We start from the raw sequence: 13,525 nt of genomic DNA on the forward strand, positions 1-13,525 counted from the left end.
CTCTCGGCTGTAGGCCAGTCAAGTTAGGCTTACATGTGCTTGTACCTCAAGATTACTTTATTTAGCTCAATACAACTATGTACACTCATAATTGGAGATATGAAATTGTAATTTTATGATGTAAGCAATCGGATCAATTTTCGGATACCTCGAACCCGTCTTTAAGTTTAGCTCTGTTTGATATGTTATCGATTCTCCTCTGGCCGGTCTTGCTATGACTTTTAGAAATTGGCTCGTGCCTCTCAGGCTTCTTTTGTAATCTTAATAGTTAACATTGTAAAATTTTCTTTCAATCCTTTGTTTGTAAATTTAAAGTTGTGGTTCTTGGCTTGTGGGGCACAAGCCCTCGTCGTCCGGGGTGATGTCACGCGGTAAAATTTTACGTGTAGGGTTTTTTTGAACTTGGCTTTGCGCATGTAGTGCTTTGTGAGCCCGCGTGAGTTCCTGACACTTGTTTGCGACACTCGGGCATTGACTTTTGTTTTCCTGGCACGGTAGATTGCTAGCGCTCTCTGTTTTTCTGGGACGGTGGCGTGATTCGCCGCCCAAGGGCCTGGCCAGCTGCGCGGGCGGTTGCGTCATCCTGTCCTGGAATCTCCGGGAGTGTTGGCCGCCCTGGTTGGTTTAGCTGCGTCGCTGTTTCTCGCGCAGGCGCGCGCCTGACGCGCTGGTGTTTGTGTCGCTACCAGGTGGCAGAAGTGCGAGTCTGGCATGACCGGTGGAGGGGGGGGGGGATAGCGTCGGTTGGTGGAATGGCGGTTGTGTTTGTGAAATCGCGGCCGGGATTTTTGTTTTCGCGTGGAGTGTTCTCGACGTGATAACGATGTGAAGTGAATTAATAAAGGGGGCCACCCTGGGTGCGCCAGTGGTGGTTCTTCTCGGAGAGGTGTTGGAGGTCTGTCGGAGCCCCGGCCTGGCGGGTAGCTGCATGCTGCCGTTCGACGGTGTTGTAAGTAATGGCGAACTCGTAATTTTCTTTCACCTCTTGTAACATCTGTGGGCGTATTTCAAACTTGTGTTAGGATGACTTAACGTTTTAATTCTTTCCAGGAGTGCAGGCAGTATGAAGTATTCAGTAATGTAAAATTTCTTTCGTTAATTTTAGCTTAAGGATGGGTCGAGGTGTGCGTTAAGAATAATCATGTTATTTTAAAAAAAAGTAATACTCGTTCTAAGAAGAGGATAAATTATTGTTTATTTATTTCAAAGGAGTATTTTATTTTTTTTGTTACCAGAGTATTTTGACATTATTGACTTTATTTATTTATTTAATTAGTTAATTATTTACTTTTGTGTTGGTCATAGTATACCGGAAATAAAACCTGAAACGATGTGGGATAAATAATACTTTTTTTTCTTTCAGTCAACACCCTACACCCCCTGTCCTAAGGAGGTTAGACAATCCCTGTACCAGCTCTACTGCTACCCCCCCCCCCCTTATGTTTATTTTGAAATCTTAAGATGTTATTTTATTATTTTTATTTTGTGTGACATTTGTGTAGATCTTGACGGAGACCGAGGGCCCTTGCGACAATATCTCTTCCTTAGAATGAACTAAATTTATTAAATGCAAACCAGCGAACAGTGACCTAATAACTTAATCCACGAGAATATGTAAAATAATCAGAAACGATAATCAATTTAATCAGTGAAAAAATGTAATATGGTGGAATATTTCAATTTTTTTGTTCTGTGATGATGTGCAATTAATATAGTATTAATTGTCTTAATAATATCGGGCCGGCCCACCGTTAAGTAAGCTTGAAATCTTGTCTATACCTTTCTTTGTGAAAATTAATTAACCTAAAACTATTGACAAACACGTTGAACTTAATTAGGCTGAATAAACCGGTAAACCTATAGACCAACCTACCCATATGGTGATTTTATTTTATATTCACCTATTTCCTTTTAAAAGATCCACTAGCTCCCAAGTTGCATGTGTACAGGGAGTTACAAAATATCTTGTTCAACACCTCGTGCCAACTCTGGTAAATAACTTTATTTTTCTTATTATTTTTGCCCTGCAGTGCCAAGTTTTTTTTAAATTAATTTAAAATAATTTAATTTTGAGGCACGAGGGGCGTAACACTGCTTGTAAACAAACTTTAAAACTGTAGTGTTGGCCTTGTTTAATGTTTACTAATGAGAAAGGAGTTTGGAATAAGAGCGGTTTTAGTGACATGAAAATTTTTTATAAAGCAGGTCATAGACATGAACTCTCGCAGACACATTTATCAGCCGTCTGTAAGCTAAAGATGTTTGGATTCAGTTGTGTTGATCTGGATATAAACGAACAACTCCACGCTGATGTCAAAAAACACAATGAGGCTGTGTACCGAAACAGAGAAGTTTTGAAACGTTTGATAGATGTCACTATGTTTCTCGGGCGACAAGTGCTTGCGTTCTGAGGTCACGATGAAAAAGAATGTTCCTCAAACCACGGTAATTACATAGAATTAGTGAAATTGTTAAGCAGTTGATATAATATAAAGTATTGCCGAAGCGATTGTAACGGAAATTAAAACACAAGTTAGCCAGACTCTTTTTGTAGCACTAATCCTAGACGAAAAAACTGATGTTGCCAACATGTCGCAGCTTGCACCTGTATTGCGGTATGTAACGAACGAGGGTAATATCGAAGAGAGATTCCTCGGTTTTACAAACGTTAGTTCTAACAGATCAGCAAAAGCACTGGCAGAGCACGTTTTTAAGTTAGTAGATGAGTATAACTGTGGCGAAAAATTGGTATATCAAACATACGATGGAGCTGCTGTTATGGCTGGTCATCTGAATGGGCTACAACAATTAGTGAGAGAAAAATATGATAATGCTATATTCATACATTGTTGTGCGCATAGACTCAATCTTGTGATTTCGCTATCACCTAACAACATTACTGATTGTAAGATATTTTTCAAAACATTAAGTGGGTTTGCCTCATTCTTCTCTCATTCTACCAAAAGAACACAGGCATTAGACAAATCTGTGAGCAAACTATTTCCCAAAGTATGTCCTACAAGGTGGAATTATAATTCCCACTTAGTTCATACGATTTTTGAAAACAAATCAGATCTGATAAGCCTTTTCGAAAACATAACCGCAAGTCCTGATGAATGGGATAATGAAACCTACATTACTGCACGTGGCTTCATAGCTGCATTAAAAGAATTCAATTTTAATTTTATGTTACATGTGTTTTCTGATTTGTTTTCCATCACAGATGCATTGTTTCAGATTATTCAAGCAAAAACTTTCGACATTAACTATTGCCTTCAAAAATTGAAAGAAACAGAAAAAATTTCTGAGAAGAGAAACACATTCAGTTCAACAATTTGACCTGTCTTCAAAGATGACCCTCCCACTAAGAAACGGCGTACATCTGAAGAAAATGATCCAGAAGCTAGCTACAGAACTCTGTATTTTGAAATTATTGATAATATTCTAGTACAGCTTGATAAACGATTCAGCTCATTCGAAAATTTGAAGTTCCTGGGTCTAATGGATCGAAATAAAAACGAGGAAAATGCAATAATATTTCCCGAGGAAGCATTCGCCTCTTTAAAATCTTCTTATGGCAACTACTTCGATTTACCTTGTTTAAGGAGTGAATTAATTGCAAAATTCAGTTTAGCAGAGTTTAAATCAAAATCAATTTATGAGATACTGCAGGTATTGAAATAGTCGGGTTTATGTGTTGACGGTTTTCCTGAGCTGTATAAATTGTGTTCGTTAGTAGCTACAATTCCAGCAACAAGTGCATCTGTCAAGCGCTCGTTTTCCTCACTGAAACGAATTAAGACCTACATCAGAAACGCCCAGAAACAAGAAAGACTGTCAAATCTTGGACTCATTTCAATTGAACAGAAATTATTGCTTTCTCTGAAACTAAGTAAAACTTTATACAGTGATGTAATTAACAATTTTGTTCGCAAGACACGACGCCTAGACTTGGTTTACCAATAACTAAGTAGCAGCCCACCTCAGCAATTCCCCGGATGTGGATATTACCGGACAATGTTGCTGGTCAGCAAGTTTACTCAAGATCTCCTGTATTCCCCGCTCTTGCATTCCAGTGCTGCTCCACCCCACCTCATTCACCTGTATCAGTTCTCAAGACCACAAATGTTAAGCGCCGCCCAAATCTCTCCACCCCACCAATAATGTCTACAAGCTGACAGGATGGTGATTATAAAATTTTCTAAATTACAGAGCTTTCTTCATTATTTTAGTTTCAAAATGGTTATGTATGAACAGATTTGTTAACATTTTGGCAGTATATATATATATATATATATATATATATATATATATATATATATATATATATATATATATATATATTGAGATTTTTTAGTGCTGACTCGTATGAATTCATTGCTTAAGCGAAATAGCCTAACAAAACGACCATACATGCTCGTACTTGAAAGTGTGAGTTAAGATTATTAAATTCTGTGTGACATCGACACTCAAAATTGTTTTGATGCGGAAGCCGCCTTATTAGTCGAAGCAACAAAAGAAAAATAGATGAAAAACATACTAATAGACCCATTGGTCGGTGGTGAACGGGAGGTGGGAGGGCTGTTTAAATGTACAATGTACATTACTATCAGCTTTATTTCCCGACCTCCCCTTGTCTTTTTGCGGGCATTTTCTGCCCAGTTTGCTAACTGTCTGTGTACTAGTTCTGATCATGTTTGATTCGGACTGTTCACAGACAGGGTCAAAGAGCCTGGATGCAGGCTTAGAATTTTCACACTCTGCCTCTTCAACAAACAGGCACCCTGGCACCAGGTGGACTACTGAACTCCGAGAAGCCAACCACCGACCTCCGGTGCTACAGTATCTATGAACCTTTTTTGGAACATTCTTTAAATTACTACGTTTGAAGAAATTAATTATATAATAATTCCATTCTGGACTTTAAGAATATACATTGGGATTGTTATACCGCTTTGTATTTCTTTTTCTTTAATTTAATTGAGTTTGTTTATTTATAATAAGTAAAACCTTTAATAATAAATTTAGGGCCGGCCCATACTCTTTTTAATATATCTGGGAGCTCTTTATTTATGTAATTTAAATTGTATTTTAACACATTTTAATATCTGTTATAAGTTTTCTTAAATAAATATGGAGTAATTGTATTCAGACGGAATCACACCTTGTTTCTGTTCATTCCTCATGTCCTTGTGAAACTAAAAGATCCACCGTTACAGCAGTTTATAATGTTCATGGTGATATTTATGTACTTAATCTGATTTACCTATACTGCCTCAATGTAACAAAAATGGTAATCAGAACCTAGTGCTGTAACAAAAATGGTAGCATTTAGAGTGGTTAAATTTCTGTCTGCTTTGGGCAAGATTAATGAACAAGGCTGTAACAATATACATATATATACACATATGTGTGTGTGTTAACATAGGTATGCGTTGAAATAGTTGCAAAGTTAGTGTATTGAAAAGACATTGTTAAAATTATTGATTGTTGAAATCATAAAAAATTTGGTTGCACGCCATTTATATTGGAGTTATTATTTATAGGTTGAGAACTAATTGATAATATGGATGCAGAGAAAATTATTGAAGCTGTTCGGAGTTACGCAGCATTTTACGATCAAAGTCATGACAAGTACAAAAATGTTGAGTATAAGGAAAGGATATGGAAAGAATTTTCGAAAGCCTTAAATGTCAAAGGTAAGTGAAATTAATATTTTAACAAACAAACAAAAATAATATGTGCATTTAAAGGAAGCTAGGTAGACACCAGAAACACTTTTTTTTTACCTAATGAAAATATTAGAAACAGAAATGCTGCAAACACTTAGACATGCAATGCTGCTCTTTAGACTATTGTTGCTAATACAGCAGTAGTAATGTTTTCAGGCGTACATTGAATTTTTCTTGTGTACATACGAAACTTCTGCAGAATTCCAAACACATTCTCTGACACTCTCCGTGCTCTACTTAAACGATAGTTGTGAACTGATTCATCATTATTCAAATTTCTCCCTGGGTACGGTCTCATTAAATACGTTTTAAGAGGGAATGCTTCGTCGCCAACAATGACCATGGGTAGTTCAGTATCAGTACCAGGTAGCTTCCGGCCTGTTGGGATATTCAGTGAATTGTCTTGCAATGATTTTCCAAGATTATAATTCTAAAGTATCCCCCCATCTGAATTCTTACCGTAAGCCCCCACGTCAACTTCAATGAAGTTGCAAAGAGAGTCTACCAGAGCTAGAAACACAATAGAAAATGTCTTTTTATAGTTCCAGTACAGACTTCCACTGTTCTTAGGAGCTTGTATGACACAGTGTTTGCCGTCCAACGCTACGATGCAATTCGGGAATTGCCATCTCTGCCAAAAACGAATGGGTTGAAAGCCACGACTGTGTTGCTGTATTTTCCGAATCATTTTTGTCGATCGTCCAAGCCTTGGAACTGTTGATAGAAAGAGGACAAGGTAGGTGACTTGACAGCAAAAACAATAGCAATTGGGCTACACTCAAATTTGTGCTCTTTTGAATTCATTGTTACGCTACTAGTCATGTCAAAAATGATGTCGATAACATACCACTTGTCGCAGTTCTTACAACGAGAGCGCTTAGATCTGTTTTCAGCCATGGCCAAAATTGAACATGTGGAAAAAAATATCGCAGAAATAAGGGAGAACTGTGAAAATGAATTCGCTGTGGTTTACAACGATGCCCAAGATAAGGCTTCGAAAGTTGGTGTTTTACCATCAATTCCACGAAGGGTAGGAACTCAGCGATTCCGAAACAATGTAGAAGCAACCACACCTGAGGAGTATTATAGGCGAGTAGTTTTCGTACCATACCTTCATGAAATATTGATGCATTTGAAAGACAAGTTTTCTAAGCACAAAAGTATTTTACTGGGCCTGGAGTGTATTCTACCACAAAATGCAGTGAAAAAACAGTTAACTGACATCGAGAAAGTTATTGAATTCTACAAAGATGACCTTAAAGATAGCAACAAATATATTTTGGAAGAGGAATGGAGATTGTGGAAGATGAGCTGCAGGGAACACCAAACAGAAGCAACAAAGGACATGACTGTTTGTGAAGTGCTAAAAATATTCGACAATGACTCTTTTCCTAACATGGTAGTTCTTCTGAAGATTTTAGCTGTTCTTCCAGTTACGACAGCTTCTGTTGAGAGAAGTTTTTCCACTTTCAAGAGACTCAAAACTTGTCTGCGAAACAAAACTGGCGAATAAAGACTTACGGCACTAACTTTAATGACAGTTCATAGAGATGTAAAAGTACACGTAGAAGACATTGTAAAACAATATGGACAGATTTCTAGACGACTGCCATTATCTTGAAGTTGTTTTAGTATAAAATATATTTTTTGATGAAAAAAATCCTTTCTATATACATAATGTCTGCTATGGTAGTTAAGGAGTGCATCTTATGTTGTGAACTGAATTTTGCTATTTGTTTTGTAATTTTGTGTTAGGTTTCAAAACTTAGAGGTTACTTCATTATAATTGTTTGATTTTTAAAATTATTAGAGCAAAGAACGGTTTTTACAAGTGCTGAAAGCAATGGCAAAAATTGTGTGTATGTTTTCATTTACTGCCATGAACATTCCAGTGAGTTTATTCTAAGTTTCTCGGAAAAGAGTTCCCGATCGTGATGCCACGATTATCGGAAGCTTTCTACAATATGGTATTCTAAGTTCCTTTCATCAACTCGGAACCTTTCGATTCTCGGAAGCCAACGATCGGTATGTTTCGAGTATCCAATTGCTGTCGAAAAACCTTTGCCGATCGGGAATTAGCAGTCAGTTGAAATCATGGCGGATGTTTGGCGTTTGTTTTTATTGTTAGAGGCTGCAGAAATCGAGGAAGAAAATATTATTCATCCAGATCAACTCCGCATTAGAAGAGAGAGGAAATTATTGCGAGACAACAGCAATCTATTTGATTTAAACGAAGAACATTTCCGTAAATTGTTTCGTTTTTAACGTGATGTTGCAAGAAATTTGTGCAACACATCAGCTCCCCAACTGGAACGTTTTAAAACAAATGGTCTTTCTGTTGAAACGAAGGTAAGACTTCATATCATGTATTTTCTTTGATGGTATAAACCAACCAGTAGTTTATAATAATTGATAATTTTATTTAATTTCAAAATTTATATATATTTATTTGTGAAGTATTGCCACAACTCAACTTGTGTTTTAGGAAACTTTCTTATTTTTCTTTTCATTATACTTGATAGTAAATTTTAACAAAGATATCTTTGGATTTTAAATACTTATTTGACTACTTCCTCTATTTTTGCTTTTGAATTACAAGGTCGATGGAGGTTTTTTTTTATATTAGGAATGGTGAATTCAAACAGGGAGCATAAAAAGAACAATGATAAGCAGCAGAATTGACGGAGACTATGAGATATACGACTCTAAAATTTATATAAAACTTATAGTTCATCGCGGCCAATATTCATCAAGAACCACATAATCGTCATCGAAGATAGTCAAGAACTACAAAATCGTCATCGAAGATAGTTAAGAACTACATAGTCGTCATCGAAGATAGTCAAGAACTACATAGTCGTCATCGAAGATAGTGAAGAACTCCATAGTCGTCATCGAGGATATTAAAGAACTACATCATTATCAAGAATGTGAACCACTGTCCTTCATCGTCATCAAGAATCACCGGTTTGGAGACCCATCAACTACCAATCGCTGTCCCCATCGGAACCTGTACAACATCCAGCCGTATATACGAGGGCCGCTGTTCCTGTGGAGCCATCATCGTGAAGATCGAGAACTAGGACATCACTACGTCATTACGATTGTAGTCACTGAGATGCGCAGTTCACGGAATAGTTGAAATACCCTATCTTAAGGTTGTATTGTCCTTAACTTGCGGAATATTCTGAGGTAACCATGAACTACCAGAATTTGTTACATCTTTCCAACTCCACAAGTTTCTAATTAGTAGCAGTACATAACCCGATAGCAGTTTATCAATCTTATTTCTGATTCACCTACTTACACCCATATAACCTGAGATACTAACTGAAGAGTCCCGATTGAGCTAAAATAAGTTAATACTTTGCTACATTTGAATATATCAATATTTGTAATATCAAGTTCCAAGATATTATTTCAATATAAATATTAGATTTTTATTTGAAGAGGTGTCCTATTACACAGGTTGTGCAATATTAATCTTTTAAACCATTCTACTGAATATAGTTATTCGTGTAAAAATTCAAATTATAATGTTATAATGTGAAAACAATTTCATTTCCAGTACTACAACTAGTAATATTACAACAGTGAATCGTTTGAGTTATTATTTGAATTGGAGTGAAAATTAAGATTAATTATAAAGTATAATTTTGTGATTATTAATAACACAGTGGATCACCTTAACGTAAAGTGTTACTGATTGTTATTGATTCACCACCAATAATCATAAACATATACTCAGAGATCATATGTGTTCTTTAGAGTTTCTCAAATTTGGTCGTAACCAAATTACTATCTTTGTTGGTCTGCCAATAACCGGGCTAGTCATATTGATAGGCGATCACAATGGTATTAATACGTTTTGCTAGAGGCCACCATACAACATAATATCGTTGGCTTAAAGCACAGTCATTGTATGTCCACTTTTTTTTGGAAATTGAGTTTATGCTTTCATATGAAAGTTCAAGTTCATAGCTACTTCCTGCACAAATACTGTAAGTCGAAAACTATAATAAAGTATTAAAAAAGGAACTGAAAAAAACGTATGTCCATGATTGATCCTTATTTATATGCACACGTGTTGTATGTCAACATTTTCAGCTATATTTTAACACTGAGCCCTTTTTCCAATGGGCATAAACATTGTATGTCAACCATAGCATGGACATGCAATACTTGTACTGGCTATACTCCAGTTTAAAAAGCAGTCTTTTCTGACCTCAAGGGCACAGATATTGTAAATCCAGACATACAATATCTGTGTCGTCAGAAGTCCTGTCTCTAGTCTTCCTTGCCCGGAATTCTTTGCACTGATGTTGCATGTCCGGACTTGCAATGTCTGTGCACTTTGAGTGCAACAATCTAGATTTTAAGATACCTGTGATTGCTGTTATCTCTGATATGTTTATTGTAAAATGAGAGGGAAATGCTGTTGGTTTTTAGTGACAACTGACAGTTTATATTTGCGTGCTCTGTAAGTCGTTAGGTATGTTATTTTAACGTGTTATTTATACATTATGAATCGTGCCAAGAAAATGGTGTCCCAAAGGGACACAGAAAAATGATTTAGACACTTATTCACATCAAAATATTGATGAGGAAGGTATTGTTTCTCCAGCCACCATTCAAAGTGAGAATTTGTGTTATGATACAGGTATGTCAACTGTGTATCAATGTACACAAAATTCAGATGTTGCAGTTTCTTCAAAATCTGACACATTAGAGACTCTGGGAAGTAGACTTGAACTAAACAATGCAAATGTTACATCGCTGCCCGTAGATGACTGTTTGGTAAACAGTGTTTCTAACAAAGAACAGAGTACAGTGATCATAAAAAATGTACAGCCTAATGTAGTGTCTTGCGATCTACTAGCTTCAACATATGTTGCTGAAAACGCTGATGAAATAATAACCTTCAATGCGATTAACGTCTCGCAATGTGAGGTAATTGAAGAAGGAGAATACATTGTTACTCAAGATGACAATAATTTCTCACAACAGGTACTTCATAATTTGTCAGATGCATACCTGCCAACTTTGGCCAGTCAAAAAGAGGGAGGTTTTTTAGTTGAGTAAATACTTGTTCCCCCAATAAAGCGGGGGGCCCGGGGGCTGTCCCCCGGGAAAATTTTGTTTTGAAGACGCAAAATAGTGCTTTTAAGCATATTTCTAAGTAAAAATTATAAAAAACAGCTGGTTGAAATTGTAATATTTTTATTGGGCTAGTTGTTATTTTTAAGAATTGTCTGCACGTGCCTACTGTGGAGAGTTCAAAAGAGAAAGATTTTCCCATTCACAAAATATAGGGTAGGCAGGGCCACAAAAAGAGAGCATAGTACGTGCACACCATATAAAAACAAATTTAAAATTTACTCATCTTTAACATGCGTTAATTCTAGATTGTTAAATTTTTTTCCCCCAATTTTCAATCAACATTTTTAAGTTTCTTGATATTTACTATGCCTAAATAAGTCCTATGTCATTATCAATATTTTATAGAAATTTACCACTTTACAAAATGCAGCATGTTCACCTTTCCTCGATTGCAAAATGTACGGAAATTCGTCACTGAATGACTTCTTGTACACAGCAAGATACTTCACTGTAGGCTTACTTAGCGCCATTTCTATTAAATCCCTATTGCGGAGTAGACCTACAACTATACAAAAATACTCATCACGCAACTGCTTCACAAAATAATATTTTTATGAATACACCGTTGAATAAATTCAAAGACTATAATGCTAACTCTACACTTCGTCTGTGAGCACACAGCACAGTCGCGAACAAAGGCCAATTTGATCGGGCACAAACTAACAATTAACACATAGCCGGCTTACAAACCGAAGCGAATTTGGGCACGAATGTAAACAGTGGTATCATAAACTCATTAATTCAGTCCGTCTTTATTTCAAACCACCACCACCGAAAACAGTTTTCAATGTTGACAGCACACGCTATCTTGGAAAACAAATGAAACCTTTTTCTGGTTGGCTAACAAACACCAATGACGAACGTGTACCAAAACAGCTCCCATAATTGTCGTAAATAACTACGTTTCTTTCTACGCTTAACCAAGAGTTTTAGCCGACAATTGTGGGCATTGAGGCTATTAAAATAACCATACGTTATGGTACGAACCGTAGTTACTAAACGCTTGTACGGATTAATGGTACAAACATATTATTACTATAAATTTACGGCATTAAAAACTTCAAGAGAAACAGAACCAAAAAGCGGGAGATTTGAATGACAAATCGGGAGGGCGGGAGAAAGGTTATAAAATCGGGAGTCTCCCGCCTAAAGCGGGAGGGTTGGCAGGTATGCAGATGAGTACACAAGTATTCCCAGTTAAGAAAAAAAAATTGTACATTCAGAATTTAGTCCCAGTAACAAATGACAATGTCAATGGAAACATAAATATTTCTCAAGAGAGTTGAATACATACAGAATCCTTCGAAATGGAAAATCTAATTAACACTACACTAGATGCTTCACATGAATCCAATGAACTACCTAATATACACAACAATGAAGATTTGGCCACAGGTTTGGAGGAAGAGACAGATAATCAGGAGGCGCAGCAAAAGGATAACATCCATCGTAAAAGAAAAAGAAAAGCTGATCCAGATTCATGGCAAAGAAATATAAGAAAAAAACAATGCATGAGTGGCAAGTCATGAACAAGTAGAACAGGAAAAATAATAGACGAGACGGTTTTTCAGCCCATAGTTAATTGTAGCTGTAGATTTCTGTGTGCAAAGCAAATACCACAAGAGGCAAAAATCACTATTTGAAGAATATTGGGACCTTGGTGATTCAGGGCGGCAAAATGGTTTAATTTCATCTTTAGTCACAGAAGAAAATGTCAAACGACACAGGAAAAGAAAAGCAGACAGTGGTAGAGTGAAGAATAAATCTCGGTTCTATTCAATGCCCTGTGTTTCAGGTGAGAAATCGAGAGATTGTTTGAAGTTATTCTGTTCTGTACTTCAGATAAGTTTTCAAATAATTGATTTGGCTCTGAAACATCGTTCCAGCAATGGCATCTATGTAGGGACAGATGGTCGCATTGGATGGCCTGCTCCAAATGCAACTTCAGAAGATAGGGTCAGGCATGTAAAGAAGCACATTGACAGTTTTCCGACAATGGAGTCCCATTATTGTAGAAAATATTCCAAAAAAATGTATCTCTCTCCGGAAATAATTTCGCAGAAATCTATCGATTGTACTGCAACGAGTACTGTTCAAGAGAAAATATAATTCCAGTGATTGAAAGTGTTTCCAGAACTATATTAAGGTCCTATGATCTACCATTGTCGACATACACTCCAAAAAAAAGATCACTGAACCAAATGCAAACGATATTATGAAGCCACAGACAAGACAGTATTGGAAGAAGAATTTCAGAATCATTTCAGGAGAAAATCTGAAGCAATGAAAATGAAAGAAGATATATATAAAAAAGGAGTTTTCGAAAAATCTCAAATTACCATAACATTTGATTTGCAGGCAGTAATTTCCATACCATTTGCTGGAGACTCTAAAATATATTACAGACGCAAGTTGAATGTTTAAAATTTCACAATTGAGGGGTTTCTAGCAAAAACCACACAAGACCAAATTGTTGATTTTTTGTATTATGACAGTTGGTTAAACTTCTCTGAAGGAGACATTTGGTACACAAACAGTTTCCTGCATAAACAACATAGGTCCAGAGATATTGTCAAATAAAGAAACAGTATTTCAGGAAAAACCACACTAGTCCAAATAAGTTCTGAAAGAAA

This window comes from Bacillus rossius, chromosome 1 (genome assembly GCF_032445375.1).
Source record: "Bacillus rossius redtenbacheri isolate Brsri chromosome 1, Brsri_v3, whole genome shotgun sequence".
Taxonomy (NCBI): domain Eukaryota; kingdom Metazoa; phylum Arthropoda; class Insecta; order Phasmatodea; family Bacillidae; genus Bacillus; species Bacillus rossius.